This window comes from Macaca fascicularis, chromosome 5, assembly GCF_037993035.2.
Source record: "Macaca fascicularis isolate 582-1 chromosome 5, T2T-MFA8v1.1".
Lineage (NCBI taxonomy): Eukaryota > Metazoa > Chordata > Mammalia > Primates > Cercopithecidae > Macaca > Macaca fascicularis.
Window position 1 is genome coordinate 179110025 of NC_088379.1, and position 23310 is coordinate 179133334.

At 36.5% G+C, this 23310-nt stretch overlaps 1 long non-coding RNA gene across 4 annotated transcripts in view; it reads left to right on the forward strand.

The window, feature by feature from the left end:
* Positions 1 to 291: 291 nt before the first annotated feature.
* LOC102139020 (uncharacterized) overlaps positions 292 to 23310 on the forward strand; it is a 62420-nt gene continuing 39401 nt past the window's right edge. For all 4 annotated transcript variants that reach the window (XR_010587082.2, XR_012435233.1, XR_012435234.1 and 1 more), the window contains exon 1: positions 292 to 21560. This is a non-coding gene — a long non-coding RNA (uncharacterized lncRNA). The remainder of the gene's footprint in view (positions 21561 to 23310) is intronic.

The window sequence follows — 23310 nt, forward strand, 5'->3', positions numbered from 1 at the left end:
GCTTTTGGTGTTTTAGACATGAAGTCCTTGTCCATGCCTATGTCCTGAATAGTATTACCTAGGTTTTCTTCTAGGGTTTTTATGGTTTTAGGTCTAATATTTAAGTCTCTAATCCATCTTGAATTAATTTTCGTATAAGGAGTAAGGAAAGGATCCAGTTTCAGCTTTCTACTTATGGCTAGCCAATTTTCCCAGCACCATTTATTAAATAGGGAATCCTTTCCCCATTTCTTGTTTTTGTCAGGTTTGTCAAAGATCAGATGGCTGTAGATGTGTGGTATTATTTCTGAGGGCAACTCTGCACCAAGCAGACCTAATAGACATCTACAGAACTCTCCACCCCAAATCAACAGAATATACATTCTTCTCAGCACCACATTGCACTTATTCCAAAATTGACCACATAGTTGGAAGTAAAACACTCCTCAGCAAATGTAAAACAACAGAAATTATAACAAACTGTCTCTCAGACCACAGTGCGATCAAACTAGAACTCAGAACTAGGAAAATCAATCAAAACCGCTCAACTACATGGAAACCGAACAACCTGTTCCTGAATGACTGCTGGGTACATAACGAAATAAAGGCAGAAATAAAGATGTTCTTTGAAACCAATGAGAACAAAGATACAACATACCAGAATCTCTGGGACACATTTAAAGCAATGTGTAGAGGGAAATTTATAGCACTAAATGCCCATAAGAGAAAGCTGGAAAGATCTAAAATTGACACCCTATCATCTCGTTTTAATCCTGGTTCCTGAGAGTTTAAAGGGATTATTAGGCAAAGTTTATGGGAGGCGATTTCATTGTTTATACCAAGCTCCTACACTGGGCTCCAGCAGACAATGTCACTCATGCTAGGTGTCATGCACGATTACACTAAACTTTGAAACAGGCAAGTTTTCCAGAAATCAGAAGATTCACAGCAGCTAAGCAGAAGGGGCTCACTTTACCTGAGCCAGCATGATAAGGAAGCCCCTTCTGTGTTAACCCTATAAGTAAAGTAACTTTGAAACGACCAATCTGCTTTTGTTCCTTGTTTCTGCTTTCTTCAGCCCTTTTCTGCCTATAAAGCCAACCTATAAAATGGAGCATGCATTCTGTTTTAAGAATGAGATAGTGCCCAGTTCTAGAATCACTAATAACAGCCAATTACATCTTAAAACCAAACTTGCTGTAATTTTATTTTTTAACAATATCAATAAAGGTGCCTTTATTCTAAGAGCTATATGAGGTGGTTTGATCATATTCACAGAATTATAAAATTAGCATAAGAAAATTATTGAATTAAACCCCAAATTGTTTGTTCAATATGGTGGCTGGTTATTAATCGTGAGGATAGGAAAGATGTTCCTTGATTAGTGTTGGTCCTGAAAGAACTTATTGTCTTGTTAAGAAGAAAAGACTCACAAAAAATAATCCAAAACAGAATATAGTCAAGTTTCAACTATGTGTATTATAGATGTTCAGAGAATTGTGTTGTGTTGATTTTTGTTAGCATAGAAGGCCTTGTAAAACATGTGTGAGTAGAAGCCAATTAGAACTGAGTTTTTTTGTTCTTTTTTTTTTTCTTTTTGAGACAGAGTTTTGCTCTGTCACCCAGGATGGAGTGCAATGGCGCGATCTTGGCTCACTGCAACCTCCGCCTCCAGGTTCAAGTGATTCTCCTGCCTCAGCCTCCCAAGGCACTGGGACTACAGGTGTCCACCACCACGCCCAGCTAATTTTTGTAATTTTAGTAGAGACAGGGTTTCACCAGGTTGGCCAGGCTGGTCTCAAACTCCTGACCTCACATGATCCATCTGCCTCAGCCTCCCAAAGAGTGTTTTTACAGGTTCCATCCCTTATTCCTCCCTTATTCCTGGAGTCATCTTAGGGAAATTTTCTGACATTTTATTGCCATCTGTAAAGTAGAGAGAAAGATTACTTGCTTGCTTGCTGAGGACTAATGAGATACAATTTTGAGAAGTCATTTTTTTTCATCCCAACGATTTTCACCAACCATGATCACACTAAATTTGTCTTACTCAAAAACAGGCATAATGTAATGCTGTTAAGAACATATTATTCTAATATTCAGTCCAGAATTCCTCTCTGTGAACTGTTTCTGTTCAGAATCCGTGTTCATAAATGCTGGGAGTGTGTCAGCTGGTGACTCCAGAGGAAAGGGGAAGCCACTATGCATGAGGTAAAAGGAGGAATGTGTTGTTTTGCTACTGAGAAGGACTGGGGAGGGGAGTGGAATAAAGGGTGGGAGCAGAGAAGAGACATGCCAGCAAAATAAAAAAGCAGGTGCTGCAGAGAAAGAGCCAGGAGAGAAACTTCTGGTGGTGAGTGTTAAAAATGGACTTGGGGGACAGGACAGTATAATAAGTGATGAGCTTTTGCCCCTTGTCTCTCTAGTCATCAGGAAAGTCTATTGTGCTTATAAATGCTTTGTTTCAATTTTTGGCAAACACAATAAAGGAGCTGTTTAATATCTGGTAGCACCTCATGCTGACCCTGATGTAAACAAGAAACAAGAGCCCAAGAAGCAGAGGAAGTTAGGAGATAGTAAGCTGTCCAGAAATTAGCCAACGATCATGGAATGGCTCTAGACTTCTGTAGCAAATGGAAATATGAGGTTAATTCCAGGTTTATGTAAATCACCAAGGGTTAGATGAACTCTCATATGGCATGTTACACCAATTTGTAAGGACATCAGAAAACAGTTCACATTGTTTCAAAGTTGGCTCCATAAGCGGGCAATTATTTTTAATATATATCAGGGCTTAGAACATGATACCCCAAAATATGGCACCTTGGCATAAGCAGAAAGCTCACTCTCTTTCTCCAACCTTCTCTCCTCAGGCCATAAAAATCATTCTCTATCCCTCCATGTGGAGAATGAAGACCTTTTGGGACACCTTGTACCCAGAGAAAAGGAATGAAAATACATACAGCCAGAGCAGAATCTGAACAAACAGGTCAACAGGCCTTGCTAAGTTCCCCCTGGTTTATTGATCATATCCTTTTTGATCAATCAGTTTTGTTTGTTTGTTTGTTTGTTTGTTTTGAGATGGAGTCTCACTCTGTTGCCCAGGCTAGAGTGTGCAGTGGCATGATCTCAGCTTACCTCAACCTCTGCCTCCTGGGTTCAAGCAATTCTCCTGCCTCAGCCTTCCAAGTAGCTGGGATTACAGGTACCCACCACCACGCCCGGCTAATTTTTGTATTTTTAGTAGAGATGCGGTTTCACCATGTTGTCCAGGCTGGACAATCAGACTTCTATGTGACTGTCCATTCTTTAGCAAACCTAGGCATAAAAATACACAGCTTTTCCTAAGTCTTTGGGTCGTCATTTCTGAAGTTTCCCGTGTCACATAAAATTTTGGTTAAAAAATTTTGTTATGCCTTTCTCTTGTTAATCTGCCTTTTGTTATAGGTGTCAGCCACTGATTGTCAACTTCACAATTGGTGTGAAAAAGATACTACTTTTTCTCTCCTGCACATCTAATGAAATTCTTCAGTTTAAATCCTTAGGTGTAAACCAATAATATCCCCAATCTTTGTTTTGTACTAACAGTCTTGCCTTTTTCTAAATCAAATACATCCTTGTGGATTATTACTCTCACCTACATTGTCTTCAGAAAAGGAAAATAAAATTACTCTATTGGAGATCACAATGACACAATATTCTGAAAGTGGAGCTGCCTTATAAAACTATTTTTTGTTCCATTCTTTCACAGCTATTTTTAAAGTTCTGTTTTTAAAATTCACAGTTCTACTCTTTGAGACTTCAACTACAAAGTCAAGTATTGCCATTCTTAACATTTAATTCATACTTGCAGCCAGGAGTTCAAGACCATCCTGGGCAACATAGTGAGATCCTATCTCTACAATTTTTTTTTAAAATTAGCTGTGCTTGGTGACATGTACCTGCAGTCCCAGCTACTTGTGAGGCTGAGGTGAAAGGACTGCTTGAGCCCAGACGTTCAAAGCTGCAGTGAGCTATGGTCATACCACTGCACTCCACCCTGGGTAAGAGAACAAGACCCAGTCACAAAAAAAAAAAAAAAAAGAAAAAAAAATTCTTCCTGCATTCAACGACATTGCCTTTCATTTTGGCCATTTCCTCCTCTCCCCAATTGTGACCTCCATACTGAGTTATGCTACAAGTCCCTGATTCCTTTTCAGGTGGTCTCTGTAATTGGAATTGGAGGTGTGAAGGGAGTTCACATTCACACAGAGCCTGCTGAAGTAAGGTAAGCCTTACTTACACAGGCAACTTTTAACTGTGATGATACCTCAGTAAAATGTTATGCAACTTCGGTGTCTTTTAAATATTCTGTGACACTTTCAGAGGAAATTTTCCAGTACATAAAATTATCTCTTGTGTTACCTGAGAGAATGACAACGCTGTTTTAAAAATTACTCTGAAATTCCTAGAAAATCAAACCAAACCAAAAACCTCACTATGTTTTTTTATTTTCCCGGTAAATAAATATTTTTTCTTTGTCATATTTAGGTTGTGGTGAGAGTTACGTAGTATGTCTGAGAGTACATTATTTACCATAAATCTTTGTACAGACACTCCTATTTTTATTAGCTATTTTCAAAATATCAGAAACTAATAATTCCCCTTCATTTCCACAGAGCAATAGTGATCCTAGACCAAATTCATTCTTTTTCTCTCCAAATTGGTTATGATCCTACTTCAGTTTGGTCCACTATATTTAGGCATGAAGGACAAGGAGAGACAAGCTGTCACTGGTCAACAACAGCAGCAGCAACAACAAAACAGATACAAGGGCTTTTCAGGTTAGTCCTAGAGAATTTCACGACATCCCAGGGTTTTCACCACTTCCGTGAGTAAATTTTCTTTCCTGCTCCCATGCAGGAAATGGTTCAGCGTTGGCAAGCCATTCAGGCCCTTGTTACTGCTATGTTATGAATGTGCCCCCCTGAATTTCATGCATGGGTTTCCAAATTTCCTATGTGGCAGTACTGAGAGGTGGAACGTTTAAGAAGTGAGTGGTTCATGAGTGCTCTGCCCTCCTGAGTGGATTAATCTTCTCATGACTTAATAAATTGATGGGTTAATGGATTAATGGGCAATCATAGGAGTGGAACTGGTGGCTTTCTAAGAGGAAGAGAGGCCTGAGCTAGCATGGTAGCATGCTCAGCCCCCTCACCGTGTGATGGTCTGCACTGCCTCAGGACTCTGCATAATCCTCACCAGGAGGAAGGCTCTCACCAGACACTGAGCCATGCCCTTGGACTTCCAAGCCACCAGAATTGTAAGAAATTTCTTTTCTTTATAAATTACCCAGTTTCAGGTGTTCTATTATAAGCCACAGAAAACAGACTAAGACAGCTGTGTTATTAAGACTCTCACTTTTGAGAAAATGTAGACATGATCCTGAAAAGAGATATATATATGTGTAGGTGTATGTGAGTTACACAGTTCTAAGATTGCTTGTCTTCAAAATATACAACAAAATAATTAATAGGAAAAAGAGGCACAGTACAATGTTGTAATTATTTTTCAGAAAAAGCTATCAGACTAGGATGGAGAAAGTGATGTCATGTTGTCAAGGGAAGACTTTGATTTTAAAGGGGGATCTATTTACTTATTGCATATATATAGACAGCTTTAAAGAATATTAAACCTACTAAGCTACTTATGGCTTTGCTCTGAGAACTACTTCCTTTGGTGTTTGGTTTCAGTTGGCTTCTTTGAGTCATCTTGCTTCTCTGGACAAGTGAGGTATTTGCTGTCAGTGATGTGGGCTGAATCAATATGGTGTCACTGTTTATGCTTTAAATTGATGAGTTTTCAGAAGGTGGCAGTGGTATGAGAGCCAGTGATTCAGCTCACCCTAGGATTGTTAACAGAGGTTAATATAGTAGATACATGGTGTGTTCTATTTTTCTTTCAAAATAATGATATATTAAAAATATTATGAACATGGAAAAAGCTTTCAATAAAATCCAGCATCCCTTCATGAAGAAAATCCTCAATAAACTAGTCATCGAAGGAATATACCTCAAAATAATAAGAGCAATCTATGAAAAATCCATAGCCAACATCATACTGAACAGGCAAAAACTGGAAGAATTCCCTTCAAACTGAAACAAGACAAGGATGTTCACTGTCATCATTCCTATTCAGCACAGTACTGGAAGTCCTAGTCAAAACAATCAGGCAAGAGAAAAAAACAAACGACATCGAAGTAGGAAAATAAGTCAAACTTATTTTCTTCATGGATATGATTCTATACCTAGAAAACCCTAAAGACTTTACCAAAAGGCTCCTGGAACTGATAAATGACTTCAATAAAATTTCAGGACACAAAATAACTGTACAAAAATTAGTAGCATTTCTACAAACCAATAACATTCAAGCTGAGTGCCAAATCAAGAATGCAATTCCCTTTACAATAGCCAGCCATATACAAAAAATTATGTGGGAACATATCTAACCAAGGACGTGGAACATCTCTACAAGGAGAACCACAAAACATTGCTAAATGAAATTACCGATGACACAAACAAATGGGAAAACATTCCATGCTCATGGATACAAGAATCAATGTTGTTAAAATGACCATACTGCCCAAAGTATGGTCATCAATCTATAGATTCCATGCAATTCCTCCCAATATCATTTTTCACAGAATTAGAAAAAACAACCCTTAAATTCATATGGAACCAAAATAGAGCCCAAATAGCCAAGGCAATACTAAGCTAAAAGAATGAAACTGGGGGTATCACATTACCCAACTTCAAGCTATACTACAGAGCTGCAGTAACCAAAACAGCATGGTTCTGGTAAAAAAAAAAAAAAAAAAAAAAAAAAAAAACCAGATATATACACCAATGGAACAGAATAGGGAAGCCAGCAATAAAGTCACACACCTACAGCCATCTGATCTTCAACAAATTGGACAAAAATAAGCAATGGGGAATTGACTCCCCACCCAATAAGTGGTGCTAAGAAAGCTGGCTAGCCATAGGCAGAAGAATGAAACTGGACCCCTAATTTTCATTATATATAAAAATTTATATAAAAATTAACTTGGCTGGGTGCAGTGGCTCACACCTGTAATCCCAACACTTTGGGAGGCTGAGGAGGGTGGATCACCTGAAGTCAAGAGTTCAAGACCAACCTTGTCAACAAGGAGAAACCCTGACTCTACTGAAAATACAGAAATTAGCTGGGCATAGTTGCAGATGCCTGTAATCCCATCTACTCAGGAGGCTGAGGCAGGAGAATCTCTTGAACCTGGGAGGTGGAGGTTGCAGTGAGCCAAGATGGTGCCACTGCACTCCAGCCTGGGCAACAGACAAAAAAAAAAAAACAAAAAAACAAACAAAAAAACTCATGACAGATAAAAGATTTAAATGTAAGATCTCAAACTATGATAATCCAAGAAGAAAACATAGGGCATTCTAGACATTGACTTTGGGAAAGAATTTATGACTAAGTGCTCAAAATCAATGGCAACAAAAATAAATTGGCATGTGGGACCTAATTAAACTAAAAAGCTTCTGCACATCAAAAGAAAATATCAACAGAGTAATTAAGCAGATTACTTACAGATTGGGAGAAAATATTCACAAATGATGAATCCAGGGAAAGTCTGGTATTCAGCATCCAGAGGAAACTTAAACAACTGAACAAGCAAAAAACAAATAACCCCCTCAAAAAATGGGTGAAAGTCATGAACAGACACTTCTCAAAAGAAGATTCAAGAGGCCAACTGACATTTGAAAAAATGCTCCACATCATGAATCAAAACCACAATGAGATACCATCTCACACCAGTCAGAATAACTATTAAAAATTTAAAAAGCAACAGAAGTTGGTGAGCATGTGGAAAAAGGGATACTTATACTCTGTTGGTGGGAAAATCAACAGTTTAGCTACAGTGGAAAGCAGTTTGGAGATGTTTCAAATAAAACAGAGTTACCATTTGACCCAGAAATCCCCTTACTGGATATATATCCAAAAGAAAACAAATTATTCTACCAAAAAGGCACATCATGCACTCACCTGTTCATTGCGACACTATTCACAATAAAAAAGACATGGAATCAACCTAGCTGTCCATCAACAGTGGACTGAATAAAGAAACTGTGATACATATACACCATGCAATACTACACAACTATGCAAAATAATGAAATCATGTCCTTTGCAGCAACATAGTTGCAACTTGAGGCCATTATCCTAAGCAAATTAACCAGGAACAGAAAACCAAATACCACGGCCTCACTCGTAAGTGGGAGCTAAACATTGGGTACTCATGGATGTAAAGATGGGAACAATAGAAACTGGAGACTACTAGAGGGGGCAAAAAGGGAGATAAACAATCATTGAAAAATTATTGGGTACTATACTCAGTACTTTGGTGACAGGATCATTCATACCCCAAACCTAAGCATCATAGAATATAACTCGGAAACAAACTTGTACATGTACCCCTGAATCTAAAATAAAAGTTGAAAAAAATATGAATTAGACTATTATATTCATAATTGATAAGTAACCACCGTGCTTTAAGCTTCCATACAGAATTTTCTGTGCAGATAATAGTCTCTTACATATGCTAATTAAGTTGGTAAAACTCTGCTATTCTTCCATAGAATATTTGCCTAATCTGTGTTTCTTTCTCTTAACATATCAAATAAACTTAATTTTCATGGGTTTGCTAAATATTTTTGCTCTGTCTTTAAGAGTTAGGTCAACTGAGTTGTTGGTGTTGAAATTCTCCAGCATTCAAACTATGGTTGGTCATTATGGAGATTGAATCTGTTTAGTCTCAAATGCCTCTGGTAGCAATAGTTTCTCTCCCATCTCTATTTTGCATGTCCTAATTTTGCTTGTAGACTATAAAATGCAATCTTGCACAAGGACTGCCTTTATTGCTTTTCAATCCTAGCATCTAACATAGCATATTTTGCAGATGCTTCTCAATTTACAATGAGACTGTCACAATAAACCCATCATAAGTTGAAAATATTATAAGTCAGAATACATTTAATGTATCTAACCTACTAGACATCATAGCTTAGCCTAGCCTACTTTAAACATGCTCAGAACACTTACATTAGCCTACAGTTGGGCAAAATCATCTAACACAAAGCCTGTTTTATAATAAAGTGTTGAATATCTCATGTAATTTATTGACTATATTACACTGTGTAGTATAGTACTGGTTTACCCTCATTATCACCTGGCTGACTCAGGGCTATGGCTCACTGCTGTTGCCCAGCATCTAGAGAGTGTCATACTGCATATCACTAGCCTGGGAAAAGATCAAAAGTCAAAATTTCAACTATAGTTTCTACTGAATGTGTATTGCTTTTGCATCATTGTAAATTCAAAAAGTCATAAGTTGAACCATCCTGTCTGGGACTGTCTGTATATATGTTTGAGCTTCACAAATATATGACATTAACAATGGTACAATATTGTAAGTAATTTTTTTAATTTTAGAAGAGTAGTATTTACTAGAGGAGTATTTCCTATGTAACTGAGAACTGTGATAAATCCTCCTAATACTTTAGCTCACTTGTTCCTCATAATAATCCTATTTTACAGATGAGGAAATGGACTTAGACTAGGAAACTTGCCCAAGGCTTAGGATAAATATATTTCATCTTAAAAGATAGGTGTGATTTGAGCTGTCACTGGCATTATCAGACTTTTTGTATCAGATTGATTGATGATAGATAACATAAATTGGGTTCTTAATATGTTAAGTATTGTTCTAAGTGTTAATTAACTTATCTTCACAGCAACATGAAGAGGGAGGTAGATTATTACTTGTGTTTTGGAGATGAAAAATGCAGACATTGAGGGTTTAGTAGCCAGGCCTCAGAGGTCCTGTAGCTAGCTGCTAAAATACCTTGCCAGAATTTAAACCATGAAGTCTCTTCAGTGGTGTGGCTTTCTGCTGATTTGTTATACAGCTGTTTATTTAAAATTAGGTTTTAACCCAGCACATGACGTGAAGACTGTTTAAGATTTCATTTCCCATTTTGAATAATTTTCTGTGTTTTCCTAGCCAAAGACATTTAATGTTAGTTTTCATTTTGATAAAATTATCTTATCAATATTTTTACATTACTGTCATCAAAAGACTGTTGTTGAGATTAATCATGCAATGTGTTTAACTAAATGATAAAATAAAAGCCACATGTTACACACAAACACACTCAACTGATTTTTAACAAAGGTACAGAGACAATTCCATGGAGGAAGGATCTTCCTTTCAACAAATGGTGTGGGAGCAATTGGGCATTCCAAAGTATAAGAATATAAAACATTTAGAAAACAATAGAGAATATCTTCAGGACTTAGAGCTAGGCAAAGAGTTCTTATTGATGACACACAAAGCATGATATATAGAAAAAGGTTTTTTTTTTTTTTTTTTTTTAAATAAATTGGACCTTGTGTTAGTCCATTTTCACACTGCTAATAAAGGCATATCAGAGACTGGGCAATTTACAAAAGAAAGGGAGGTTTAATGAACTTACAGTTCCATGTGGCTGGGGAGGCCTCACAATCATGGTGGAAGGCAAGGAGGAGCAAGTCACATCTTACATGGATTGCAACAGGCAAAGAAAAAGCTTGTGTAGGGGAACTCCCCCTCATAGAATCATCAGATCTCATGAGACTTATTATCATGAGAACAGCATGGGAAAGACTCACCCTCATGATTCAGTTACCTCCCACCAGGCCTCTCACACAACACATGGGAATTCAAGATGAGATTTGGGTGGAGACACAGCCAAACCATATCAGACCTCATAAAAATAAAAAGTGTTTGCGAAAAACCCTGTGAAGAGAATGAAAAGGCAAGCTATACAGTGAGAGAGAATATTTTTAAAGCCCATATAGAACAAAGGGATTGTATATAGAATATATAAAGAATTCTTGAAAGTCAACAGTTTTAAAAATACAAAATGATCAAAAGACACGTTTCCAAAGAGAAGGTGTGGATGACAAATAAGTGCAAGAAAAGGTGTTCAGAATCATTTGTCATTAGGAAAATGCACATTCACGCTACAGTGAGATACCACTGTAAACCTATCAGGATGGCTAAAATTAAAAATAGTGGGCCAGGCATGGTGGCTTACACCTGAAATCCTGGCACTTTGGGAGGCAAAGGCAGGCGGATCACAAGGTCAGGAGTTCAAGACCAGCCTGGTCAGCATAGTGAAACCCTGTCTCTACTAAAAATGCAAAAATCAGCTTGGCGCAGTGGCACATGCCTGCAGTCCCAGCTACTCGGGAGGCTGAGGCAGGAGAATTGCTTGAACCCAGAAGGCGGAGGTTGCAGTAAGCTGAGATCACATGCAACAGCAATCCAGCCTGGGTGACAGAGCAAAACTCCGTCTCAAAAAAAAAAAAAAAAAAAAAAAAGAGCGATAACACCAAATGCTGATGAGAATGCCGAGAAACTGGATATCTTTTACTTTGTGGGAATCAAAAATAATAGAACCACTTGGGAAGTAGTTTGGCACTTTTTTAATAGAAATATATGTACCATTTTTGTAACTTCGTATTAATCTATAATTATTTCAAACAAAGAGTTAAATTACCCATCAAAGTAAAATGGGAATGAGTTGTTATTGTATTCATCATTTTGTTGCATCGTTTAAAATAATATAATTCATAGTGTGCTCATAGTAGATATGTGTGGCTATTTTTTAAAAGTTTTTGTCTCTAGTTGCTTCATATTAAAATGTCTGAAACATTCAAGCAATTCAAGAATAAAAATGTCCTTTAAAATGTTAGTCATGACTTGGCAAATTTTTTTTTTTTAATTCTGAGCAACCACTGGGTGGCAGTAAAGGCTTGGGTTTTTGTTCATTTGCCTGTTTTTTTTGAAAAGCTGAGAAAATAAGGAACTAACTGCTCTTAGCAAATTAAAAAGTCTGTAATGATAGATATTATTGCTGATTGGCAAGGTTTAAGCTGCAAATCCAATCATTAAGAAATAATATTGGTATAAGTTAAAGCAATAAGTAACACACACTCTAAGGGATCATATGCAGAGTAAAACCTTATAAACATAAACCTTGGGCTAACAGTCTGAGACGAGATGGACAATTCTAGAGAAAAAAGGAGTTTGGCATTGAGTGTTGTAATGGCATGTGGGATTTTCTGGTTCAAAATTTTACTGGCTTTCAGAAACTCTAAACAACTCCTTTATTTTTCTGTTTCCTCCCACTAATAATTAATTACACAAAATTCAACTGCTCTTCATTTCTTATTTGGAAAATAGTCTTCCTCTTTTAAATGTATATTAAAATGTCAGAATATGAGGAGAATGATAGATTCTCCTCTATAGGAGACAGAATATATCACATTTGGAAATGTGATGGGTAAGAGACTTAATGTCTTTTTATCTTTACAAAGCTGAGAGAAAACCTCCATACAACCTGTTGCATTTTTCATAAAATTTACTTGCCAGGAGCAAATTGAGACATTGACTTTAATAGCAAGTTTGAAGAGATCCTGTGCTTTTCTTCACAGCTTAACCTCATTGATGCATCTCATTCTAAATATATATTATCATCAAGGATGAGGCGTATATTTGCATGTGTTACTGTTCTTTTGTGTCATCCTAATGTCATATAAAATAAAACAATGGATATTAGGTCTGGCACTACCCAGGTGGAAGAGTCACATTCAAAATTTCTGCTGAATATTCATAATAGTATTGTCAAAGCAGATTTCCATGTGAATCAGGCATCAAAACAATTTACAGCCAAAAGGTCCAGTTTTTAGTCTGTCTGCTAAACCTTATGGCTGCAGGGCAATGAGGATAGAGCAGAATGTCTGTAATGAGACAACTACAGTGAGGTTGGGATAATAATTCATTGTATCATTGTGTGATTTGACTGTGATGATGCCATGAAAAAGCTTAGCACTGTTCCTGGGTGACAAGAGCGAGACTCTGTCTCAAAAAAAGAGAAGAAAAAAAGCCAAGCTGTGCCCTGATCACCTTGGGTACATGTCATCAGGACCTCCTGAGGCTGCGTTATGGGCACACATCCTCAACCCTGGCAAAATAAACTTTCTAAATTAACTGATACCTGTCTCAGATATTTGGGGTTCTTATTTGGGTGACCACAAAGGGATTCTGCATGGAGGTGCCCCTGACCTTTGAGAAATCTCCTATTGGTGCTTGGTACCAGCTTGAGCTATCTTTATGGCTCAAACCAACAGAAGAATGTGCTGAGACCTGGAAGCACCCCTCCAGAGAATCCTTGATCTCCTAAAATTTGGTCGAGATCTAAAGTTTATTTTGCCATACAACTAATTGTTTTGGAGTTTTACTTGCTTCCAACACAAGAAAGGCAAGTTTTTTCTGCTTCCATGACGATGGAAGGCAGGTAACTCCTTTATGGAGTTTGAACTCACTTCCAACAGGTAAGATGAATTTGAGATTTTCCTGCTTCTAGGTTAGTAGAGAGCAGTTTTAGCCTGAGACCTGTCCCTAGGTAAGTAACTGAATTGGGATTTTTCTTGGCCAAAGTGAAGATGAACAACCAGCTGGACTTAATTTCTCCTCACCATCAGAGCATCCAGTAACTGTATAAGTTGTGCCATCATTTGTTTTACTTAACTATTTTTTTGTTGTTGTTGTTTGGGTCTTTTCCCCATTGGGTTTGATTAACTCCATCTGATTTGATCAAATCTGAAGGAAAGTTCCAAATTATGGGGAACAAGACCTCTGAAGTGGCTAAATTCCCACAAAAAAAAAAAAAGAAAAAAGAAAAAAAAAGGTGTTGTGGTGTGGGGAGACAAATGGCCAGCAAAAGAAAAAAAAGAATTTTTTTTAAATTTTTGAATACTTAAGGGGCTTTTTATTACATAACAAGGCCACCTTTTTGCTAGCCAAGCCAAACTGAAAGAGCAATTGCTGTTGCCCCATTTTGCATTTCCATAGCTAAGGGTTCTACCTTCTTTTTTTCCACCATGACAGCCTGGATTTGGTTCCTAAATCAAACCCTTTCTGGTTTGATACTTGATACTTCTGAAATAGCACCAATTTGTTCTAGCTGAAACATGGTAATGAGAATTCAAAAGATTTTTTTAAAGGAGCTCAATGGTTAAAAGTCAGCTTAATTAAAAGCTAACATCCAAGATGCATGTGTGTATATGTGCATGTGTGTGTATTTAAAAGGTCTTCATTTTGTTGTTGTTATCATCTTTGTTTCAAAGCCAAGCTATAAAGTAAGTTCCTCCAAAAGTCCAGGAATGAACAAGGACAGCTTGGAGGTTAAAAGCAAGATGGAGTCAGTTAGGTCATATCTTTTTCACTGTCTCAGTTAGAATTTTGCAATGGTGAATTTTGTAACTGTAAATTATGACTATTGCAGTTTTCATAAACAACCTAGATAAATGAGTAAAATAGGTAAATGTAATGGGATAAACACATGTAGACAAACTCATCATAATTTAGAATCTAAAGTTAAATTAAATAATAGATATTTTATTATTTTGGTATTTTCCAACCAAAATATACTGTAGGAAAACATTCTTTCTAAAAAGAAAATGTGTCCTTTTTAAAAAGGTGAACAATTTTTGTGTATTTCAAAGCTTATATGAACGGTATGTATAAAACAAGGTTAAAGGGAACCAGGAAATAAAAGAGATGTAAAGAAAGTTGTAGAAATAAAGAGGTATTTTTTGGTAAGCTTAAAGAAAAATAATTTTATATGAGAAAGAATCTTATATAGTAAATTTAGTCCTAGAATAAAATGACTGGTTGTTTAAGAAAGACGGATGTTCAGGACAAACCAGAAACTCCAAGTATATCATGAATGGTTTGTGTAAGTCATAGAGTGCTTATAAAAAAACAGAAAACTTTTACATGATCATGTTGTCTATAATTAAAAGAAAATTACAATGCTCTTTCTAGAGATTAGTTTTGATATAAAAAACACTTTTACATGAAAGAAATAATTAGAAAAGTGAAATTTTCTGAAGGGATTGATTTACTCTTAGTAAATTATAAGATACTGTAATTTTTTTAAAACCAAAGTTCAACTTTTATTGCATCTCGTGGTTTTCAGTTTCTCTTCCCTTTTAAGAGGCACAAAATATTAATATTAATGCTCTCCTTCAATTCATTTTCAGCTTATGTAAGTTTTTTTTCCCCTCAAGTTCCATTTGTTGTGTCCTGATGTTAACAATGGTTTCTTAAGGGTGTAAAGGAAATGTTTTCTTCCAACATAATATCCTGTGGACTGCAGAAGGTCTTTCCTTTTGCTTTTTGGTAACTGGTCTGACAGATTTTACATTTTATCGAAATAACTCCTATGCCATTTTTATTAAGTATAGTTTCCTTAGGAAAAAAAAAAAAAAAAACTGAGTTAAGGCCAGGTGCGGTGACTCATGCCTGTAATCCCAGCACTTTGTGAGGCCGAGGTGGGAGGATCACCTGAGGTCAGGAGTTTGCAACCAACCTGGTCAACATGGCGAAACCCCATCTCTACTACAAATACAAAAATTAGCCAGGCATGGTGGCACACACCTGTAATCCCAGCTACTCCGGAGGCTGAGACAGGAGAATTGGTTGAACCTGGGAGGTGGAGGTTGCAGTGAGTTGAGACTGTGCCCATTGTATTCCAGTCTGGGTGACAGAGTGAGACTCTGTCTCAAAAAGGAAAAAAAAAAAAAAAGAGAGAGAGAAAAAAGAGAAAAAAAAGAAAAAACTGCGTAAAAAAAAAAAAAAATTTAAATTAAGGTTATTACATCTGTGGATCTTTCTGTATGTGCTTTTAAAGTCCTTGTGACATCAACTTACAGGGCTTTGACTCCTGGGTCTAAAAAGGGGACCAAATCCTGGTAAAGCATAAACATTGAAGATGAAGCTTCAATTGCCTCATCTTTAGGCACCTAGAAGATGCCAATCAAAATAAACTGCATTCCTGAGACACAGGGCCAGAAATTAAAGCTATTCAACTGCTCAAGGCCCAGGGACTATCGTGGAACAGGTGGGCATGTGGGATTGTAAGGGCCAATTTTGAGAGAAAATTATGTTCAGTTTCTTTATAAGTTAACCATTAATGTCAAAGGCACACTGATGCAAGACCAGTGTATGCCCTGTGTCAGATTAACAAGGTTTTCTTGAAGCATTATCCAACTCCTTAATAAAAGTTCTAAAGGTTATAAAAGGCTAATGGAAGTTATATCTTATAGTCAAGATTAAAATCTTATAGATTGTTTAGAAAATTTCAGAAACCTAATTTAATTGGTTTCATGCTGTTTTTATTAGGGCTAATTATGTGGAAAATTCACTCTCCTCTCTTAAATAATGAAGGTTTCCACCTTTTTTTTGAAATCCTTGAGTTATCCCTTTGATTAAATGAATAACTTATTTTACAATGATCTGTGATCCTATTTTGTGATATTAAGTGTTTCAAACCTTTGATATTTGACAAACTATCCAAAAGCAAATTACAAACTATGTCTTTTTCTGACCTAATTAATACTTCAAGATATTAGATTCCCTAACGTCCAAAATGACATAATTTGGCTTATTTGCTATCAATATTATATATGAAGCATTGTTAAATATGAAATGGTGTTTGCTTTTCTTTGGGCTGTATTTATATAAATGTGTTATTGGTATATGTTCCAAAATTATGGGAAACTCCTATAATTCTGATATTACTCAGTGTACATTATCAGTAATAATAATTGCTATGTTAAATTATTGTGTGCCACAGAGGTAACAAATTTCCTTCTCAATTATGTCTTTTGACTATGGCTGCCCTAAAATATTTGTCATCCATGGACATTTTTGTCTTGTTTTGGTCCTCTTTAGAAGATGATTTTATAATCAGCTGTAAAACCCTGACAGGTACTCTTGAAGGCAGGTTTCTGATAACTTTGGAGACTGATATCAGAATAGAGAAAAAACTTTCAGGACTTAATGGAAAGCTGAAATGTTCATAAATATCAAGCAGAACAGGAATTAACTGCAGGGACTGAACTAATAGAAGACTGAAATAATCTTTTTTACTTTTTTCTTAAAATGTTACTGGTTCTATGTTTTATTTTTCAGAGTAAAAGAAACGTTTCTTTTGAGCTATTGACAGCTTTTAACAATTAAGTATACTCTACTCCTATGAACAAAATTTGGAGCATATTTGTTTGTCTCTACCTTATTTCTCCAGAATTTAGAAACCATTTATGAGTATTCTTAATATATGGCAATATAGTTATTTGCATGAGTGCAAGAAGAATCTATTTTCATTTGTAACAGGACACAATTAGAGAAACTGGTTATTTTACCAAAGCTTTGACTGGAATGGTGTGCTTTACTTTCAGGAATCAAACTTTACTTATACAGCCAATAAAACCCCCTTGGGAAAACTGGCCTCATATCTTGTCTACACCATCCCTGTAGAGAATTCCTGACCTGTGGTAAGTAAAGAATGTCACTTTCTGACAGACCCAAGAGCCCCAAGTTGTCTTGGGACCTCAAGAGGAGAAGAATTCACCCAACTCATAGATATTTGATGGTACACATCCATGGCTGGGCTTGGCTTTAAAAAAATCTTATCTGAGATTCCTTCTATAGAACAACCTCCCTTAAAGCCATTTACTTATTTATTTATTTATTTATTTATTTATTGAGATGGAGTTTCACCCTTGTCACCCAGGCTGGAATGCAATGAAACAATATTGGCTCTCTGCAACTTCTGCCTCCTGGGTTCAAGCAATTCTTCTGCCTCAGTCTCCCAAGTAAGTGGCACTACAGGTGCCCATCACCACATCCAGCTAATTTTTGTACTTTTAGTAGAGACAGGATTTCACCATGTTGGCCAGGCTGGTCTTGAACTCCTGATCTCAGGTGATCTTCCTACCTCAGCCTCCCAAAGTGCTGGGATTACAAGCATGAGCCACTGTGCCCCTCCCATCAAAGTTAATTTAAAATGCCTGTATGAAAAATAATTATTCTTGCTGCACTTTATACAAATAATCTGGCCAGGCATAATGAAGCAAATGGGTCCTACCATGATTTGTCTCTAGTAAACCTGGGAAACTGCAGAGAGAAAAATTATGTTTCAAAAACTATAGTATACCTGTTGTTAGATTCTAGTCTTGCCTAATGTTTTTCAGTTTTTACCGTTTTCTACAATTTGGACTAAATTCTAATTTTTCCTGACTTCAAGTCTCCAAAATAATGTTTTCAATTTTTCTTCTTTCTTTTTCTTTTCCCCTGCATTTTTGCTAATGAGTAGTCACAAGGATGTAGCTATGCTTTCTTAAAGCCCCATGAACTGAACCTACTAGACAACTTAATCTTCAGAAGAAAGTAATAGCAATCTATTTACCTACATAAGCCACTGTCCTACCTGCCTACTAATGTATGGACTTCCAAGGAATGTGGCCTATATGGATTTTCCAGGATTGTTTATTTGTTTGATGTTATTTTTCTCTCTTCTTCTCCCTATTTTCTCTTCATAGGACATGCAACTTCTCAACCTTCTAAAAATGGGGTTTCCTAATAGCTTGGGACCAGCCATCTAGCAATAAACCATTGTAACCATGAGAGATCAGACAAAACCTGACACCAGAGACTCATTTTCTTTTAAAATGCTTTCTCCAAAATATTTTTAAAAGGAAAGGAGGGGGGAAATGTAATAGGAAAAGAAATCTTGGGGCGCCAAAAGTCACTAAGCTAAAGGGAAAAGTCAAGCTGGGAACTGCTTAGGACAATTCTGCCTCTCTCCTCACTGAGGTAAAACACATTTCTGATTGCCTCCTTTGAAAAGGCTAATCAGAAACTCAGAAGAATGCAACTGTTTGTCTGTTACCTACCTGTTACTTGGAAGCCCCCTTTCTGCTAGAGTTGTCCCGCCTTTCCAGACGAAACCAGTGTAAATCTTACATATATTGACTGATGTCTCATATCTCCCTAAAATGTGTAAAATCAAAATGTGACCCAACCACATTGGGCACATGTCATCAGAATCTCCTGAGGCTGTGTCACGGGCATGCATCCTCAACCATGGCAAAATAAGCTTTCTAAATTAACTGAGACCTGTCTCAGATATTCAGCTTCACATATTCATCTCATCTTGGCCGTCTCAGCAAAGAAGCAAGAGGTAGAAAATCCATTTTTATTAATGACAACATTAAAGCACAGAATATACTGTAGGAGACTGTCTCCAATACTTTCCAGAAGTGTTTGCCACACCAAAATCAGTGGCATTTACTTTTGTGAGCAGATAATTAATCTGTGCTACCAACTTCACAACTGAGTGGAAATCAAGTAAGGTAGCTGAAAAAAAAATACTGAATCATTTTAATTACGAGTCCATGATTACCAATGTGCTACGCACTGTAAAATGATTTTATCAGCAAATCTTTGCAACTCTATGATGCAACATTGTTTTTACACATGAGGAAACTGGATTCAGCAAGGTGAGGTGACTTAGGTCACACAGCTTGGAGCAAGCGGAACAAAATTTTAAGCCCTGATACGTTTGCCTGAAGGCTTAGCTGTTTCCACTGTGAATACTGACCTTTAAATTAGGACGTGAACTCAACTGAAAATCTTCTAACTCAGAGATATGAACCCACTAATAATCATCCCAAAAGCCATTCCTTATTTGCTGTTTTCTAGGGTATGGAGACCTTGGCATTTCAGGATCCAGTCTCTGTTTGAGAGGCAATATAGCTTTAGAGTTAGGCATATCTGCTAGATATAAGATGCAAAAGCCATGTAGCTTCTTTATGTCTCAATTTCCTTCTCGCTACATTATTAAATTTGTATACTAATATTTACTAGGTTGCAGAAGGGATCAAATGGGAAAATTTTTCTAAGGTACTTATCATAGTACTTGTCATGAAGTAACTTATTGTCTCTTACATAGTGCATGGTTTTTGAGGCATATATTGCTAAATTACTCATTTTTGGCCAGCACCTGGGTCCAGGTTATTTAGGGCTTTGCCATTTGGGGTGTGAACAGAGGAATAGCAGCACTGGCCTCATCTAGGAGCTGGTTAGATCTACAGAATGTCAATCATAGTTTCTGGCCTAGGCCTATTGACCAGAGACCTGTAATGTAACAAGATCCTCCAAATATTTTTTTATGTACATGAGATTTTGAGAAGCGCTTAAACATAGAGTATTTTCTCATTCTTATTGGCCTCTATAATAGGTAAGTCAGCTTACTTCTTCCATTTCTATCCATCGTACTATCCCTCTATGTCTCAATACAGATACGCATACATACAGGCACATACATATATCTATCTATGTGTTTGCATGTGAATTTATATGTATACTCATTATATGTATGCTTTGTGTCAGGCAGTATGATAAAAAGTTAGGTTTGTTAGTGAACAAGATAGTCTTTGCTCTCCTAGAATTTGAAATTACTGGAGGACAAGCACCATAATCAAAAGGGGAATCTCTCTGAAGGCCTAAGGTTGAACCAGAAATAAGTTGCAGGGGGATTCACAAGAAAGAAGGTAGACATCCCACCTGAAATTCATGAATTGGTCTTTCTACATAGCCAGTGGTAAAGTCTGATGAGAAGTCTCAGCTTCATAACATTAAAAATTTATTTCCATGGGCTTGGGGAATCCTGTGAGTCCATGGGTTGTCAGTTGAATCTGCTCATACAATAATTCTTGAGGCGTCTTGGTCTAGATTAAATTCACTTTGGTGTGAGCTCAAGGGAGCCTCTAATTGTTCCACTAGAGGATTCAGTTTATAGCCTCGCCTCCTAAACTATACTAGGTGAATGGAATTAAGAATTCTTACTCAAAGTGAAGCTTGTTAATTAGAGCTTATTTATTACTATACTTTGTAATCGTACAGATTATAATTATCATTATGTCATATATTACAACTATATGGTAATATCAATAATTATTGTTCTTTAGGTACTAGTAGATTATTATTCAATAGATAGTAAATAATATCACATAATTATATGTAATTATAATTTATAATATATTATTCATGCATCATAATCAGATTTGTGAATGGTTTTGATTTTCTATTTCAAAATATAATAAAGTTTAAAGCTTGAGCTTTCCTCACAGATGTGATTCCTGGGTTGATTGTTTCTCTATTTTGTAGCCCGATCTCTCATCTAATAAGTTATTTACCAAGAGGTCAGTACATAAATGAGTTCCATAAAGTCCTCCAAACTGAATAGCACGTTGTCTCATATTGCATTGATACATAGAAGTTTTGACATTTTTAAAACCTCTGATAACAGAGGAATAAGGAAGCCAGTTTGCTAACCTAAGAAAAGTAAACTTTTTTGGTGGGCTGAGGAAGTTAAGGAAACTGGCTCTACCTGGGTATATTGACTGATTCACATGCTTGCATTTACTTTTAAATTGTGTGGATATTGAAGTCTTCTCTCTCTTTATAGCTATGTTTTATTCACAGCAAAGCATAAGGACCGTTTTGAGGGGTGTATTGATTGGTGAGCATTTGCTTTGAGTATTCAGGAATCCTATCTGGACACCATGCCACCACGTGGGAGAAGTCCTTTCATAAGCTTACAAGATAGGTACTGTCATTATTACTATATTTTTAAGGGTGGAAACTAAAGCTCAGTAGTATTTATCACTTGAGCTTGGGAAGAAATGTTTTACCCAAAAGAGGCTGCATAGGTCAAACACTTAAATACATCCAATGTATATTCACCTAGATTAATTTATTGCTCTTTACCCAGTCTGAAGGTGGTAATAGGATACCCCAATTTTCTTTGGGAATATTTTATCTTACCATATTTTTTTTCAGCTACACATATTCTTAGCTATCTTTTGTCTGAATTAGTATGAAATTAAATATTTTTTTCATTTTTTTAATAGCAGCTTTATTGTGGTATTACTTCTATACCATACAATTCACTCATTTAAAGTATGAACTTCAAGATTTTTAGAAGTATTCCACTTATTTTATTTTATTAATTAATTTTTAAAGTGTATAATTGACACATAATAATTGCAAATATTCATGGGGTACAATGTGATGTTTTAATATATTATATAATGACCAAATCAGGGTAATGACCTTATCTATCACTTTAGATGCTGATCAGTTCCATGTGGTGATAATATTTAGAATCTTCTCTTCTAGCTACCTTGAAGTATATGCTACATTGGTGTTTGCTATAGTCACTCTATTGTGTGATAGAACACCAGGACTGATTCTTCTGGTCTCACTGTAGCTGGCATTATCAATTTTTAAGGAATCCTATTCTAATTTAATTAGTCTCTGGACATGGAATATGGTTTATTTTCCTTTTTATTTTGATATAATTTATTTTGTTTTTTTATCACCTTACTGAAAGATTACCCACTTGCTAGCTATGTAAACCTTGGTGGGTTACTTACCAGCTCTGGGTCTCAATTTTCTCATCTAAAAATGGGGTAAATAGCAATCATACATACGTCATAGGGTTGTTATAATAAATAATCAGTTAATTTTTAAAAAGTTACTATAACAGTGCTTGGCACATAATGAGAGCAATGTGTTTGCCAAGAAAAAATTAAAAAGAGATAATATGTCCAGAAAATTAGCTTACGTTTTTTCTAGATAATTTCTAACTAACTTTCTTTAATTGTGAGAAATTGAAATAGCGAGGCACAGTGGCTCATACCTGTAATCCCAGCACTTTGGGAGGCCGAGGTGGGCAGATAGCTTTAGACCAGAAGTTTGAGACTAGCCTGGACAACATGGTGAACCTACCCCCCATCACCACATCTCTACCAAATAATACAAAAATTAGTCAGGTGTGATGATGCAAACCTGTAGTACCAGCTACTTAGGAGGCTAAGGTGAGAGAATTACTCAAGCCGCAGAGGTTGAGGCTGCAGTGAGCTGAGATTGCACCACTGCTCTCCAGCCTGGGCAACAGAGTGAGATCCTGTCTTAAAAAAGAGAGAGAGAGAGAGAGAGAGAGAGAGAGAAATTGAAAAATTGAAACACAAAATGCTGGACCCTCAGTAGAAAAATCAACATTTTTTTTTTAGAACTATTTTCAAGGGGTTATTGGGAGGGTGCCATAGGGCTCATAGCCCTTCCCTTCTAGGCTATAATTCTCCTACACAGGTGTCAGTTATTGAAGGGCTGGCAGCGTAACGGAGAATCTTCCAGAAAGTTGGTGACTGATAAATGTTGTCTGAATTAATGAGCATTTAACTCATTCTTTCTCAGTAATTATCCTGGAATTCTCAGCTTGGTCAAACACCCCCTTTTCCAGATGTCCCTAGTTAGTCCAGATCCTTGTGACCACAGCAGTCAACCACAAAGTC